This window comes from Bombus pyrosoma, linkage group LG5 (assembly GCF_014825855.1).
Source record: "Bombus pyrosoma isolate SC7728 linkage group LG5, ASM1482585v1, whole genome shotgun sequence".
NCBI classification, from domain to species: Eukaryota; Metazoa; Arthropoda; class Insecta; order Hymenoptera; family Apidae; genus Bombus; species Bombus pyrosoma.
This window is the reverse complement of record NC_057774.1, coordinates 6,394,498-6,396,689: the sequence shown is the minus strand read 5'-3', so window position 1 is coordinate 6,396,689 and position 2,192 is coordinate 6,394,498. Positions and strand designations below refer to the sequence as shown.

At 37.8% G+C, this 2,192-nt stretch overlaps 1 protein-coding gene across 4 annotated transcripts in view; it reads left to right on the top strand.

Moving 5' to 3' along the window:
• The first annotated feature begins 189 nt into the window (after nucleotides 1-189).
• LOC122567790 (tubulin polyglutamylase TTLL5) overlaps nucleotides 190-2,192 on the top strand; it is a 36,145-nt gene continuing 34,142 nt past the window's right edge. The window contains exon 1 of one of the 4 annotated variants that reach the window (XM_043726782.1): nucleotides 190-361. The gene's annotated coding sequence lies outside the window, so the exon portion shown is untranslated. The remainder of the gene's footprint in view (nucleotides 362-2,192) is intronic. The other 3 variants (XM_043726785.1, XM_043726781.1, XM_043726784.1) reach the window with 3 other exon arrangements.

Below are 2,192 nucleotides of genomic sequence, written 5' to 3'. Positions count from 1 at the left end.
TTTGTAGTAATTTCATTTTCATTGTTATGATATAGCAAATGACCAATATTAATCAATATTATAGATCATTACATTTCCGCTATTACATTATATACCAAAATTCTATGTCTAGTCCTTAAGTACAGGCAGGTCGAAAGGCGGGGCTACACTTTTCGATCAGGTGGAAACTTCTGTTCGAGCATGTACTTACATTAGTTCGTGTTTCGGTTGATAGAGGCAGTCTTCGTCGTGCTGCCATACGGTATGGCTGCGGTTTGTCGAAGTTTTCTCTTTATCCCGATATAATTTGAAGTGAATCGTTGATAGTAATGTGTTATTCATACGGAAGTTCATCGAAAAGTAGCCGTCCTTACGAATGCTAGTGAGTACTGTCATACAATATTTTTAAATACACGTATCTTATAGTGTTTGTCGAGCACGCGGCCAGCACGTCGTCTGCCAGGGTGACAAGCATCCTTTTTCCTCTCAGCTGAGTTTATGGACCATTGGTCGGTTTTATATTTTTTGTTTTCGTCCGATCCTGTTTATTTTGACATAAGTCTCTCTTCGTTTCGTATCATTACATATTGTTAAGTGGACCGACGATATTAAATCGAACAAATAGCAAATAGGATAACGAGCGTTCTTAGTTTTCAATGAATTTTTGATTTTTGGCCATCTTGGGGATTTTTGGAGCTGCAGAATAATTCTTCACCTTACTATATGCAATGCCGACATTAAACATTACGATATGTAATGTTCAAACTTCAAACAACGATACCCGCTTCTTTCCTTTTCCCTGTCCGAAAGTATCGTTTATTTTTACGCCGATCTATTTTCGTCCTATCACATGAGTTTCTTTTAATAATTTTCGTAAATTTTGTCGAAATAAGGCGATGAATTTCTACCTGGAACTTATTAACGATCGTCCTGTAAATAAATTATAGTCTATTTACTCCTGAAACGAATAACTAGATTTTTGAAACATAGCAATAACGTTGAATTATTAAATGGCGGAAATAAATGAAACGCATTTATCAAATTCGAGGGTCTTGTATAAAAGAAGGATGTATACATGAAAATCCTTCTAAACTATCATACATCAAATAAATATAAACTGAAATCTCGATTCGAAGAAAAATCTTTCCCCAAGACAGTGACGCATCGAGTCTTTATACCCGTACTTTGTCTGACGTGCTTTTAAATCTGTAGTGCGCGTGCCGTTTCTATCGTGTTGCATTAATAGCGTAAGAAATATGATTAAGATGAGATGTACACACTGGCAGCAGTCCTATCTTGAATCGCTAGTGTGCAATAGTTAAAAGAGAAAATCGTGTCGGCGTCGTAACCAGAACAGAAAGAACATAATTCGGAATGGTGAAACTCCGTATTACCGAGGCAACGTTTTACTAATGTTCTATCACGTTCTTTTCCCTCTTTTTGGTTGTCAGAAAACGACTGACACAATTGAGTGTATCCAAGAAGGTTCGCCGCGAGGAAACCCTTCGCGAAACCGCCGTCGGTTACGTTTACAACCGATTGAAACGACAAACGCGTGTCGAGTCAGGCGTCTGACGCTGATTCTTAGCGAATCTTGGCGAATATTCGCCGTTAGGGGATAGGCTAATCTCTGTTCGTGCAGTTAAGCGATTCTAATTGAAGCGAAACGTCGCGAAACGATCGTTTGCGCGCAACAAGGTTTCATTTCGCTTGTTATTTGTGTAACTGCGAGTTGATGGAAATCGTGTTGCATGAAAGAGATCCGTTCTGTCGCATATCGATAACAATTGAAGGGATTGTTGCAATTGCAGAAGGCAGCTCCATTCTCCAGTAATTTCAGTAAACCAATAAAACCAACGTGAAATCAATAAAAAACAAACCACTTTTTTAAACGCGCTACGTAATTCATGGCTTATCTAATACTTCTAGTAGTAAATTTCTGCACTTCCGGATGCAAAGTGTATCGTATACTTTACCTTTCTTTCTATTCCGATAAATAAAATTTACATATTGCAGCTTCCTTCTTTGTTGCTGCAAAACCTTTAATTCTTTCGTATCTTAAACTTCAGAAATTTTGCAGCCATCGAAAGAGACAATGGCTGAAATTGAATGACCCAAAGAATACGGATATCGATAACGTGACAATTATTTTTCCGCGTTGATTTCATCGCTAAAGGAAAAGGATGGAAAAGGGAAGGGAACGAAATTCTTAA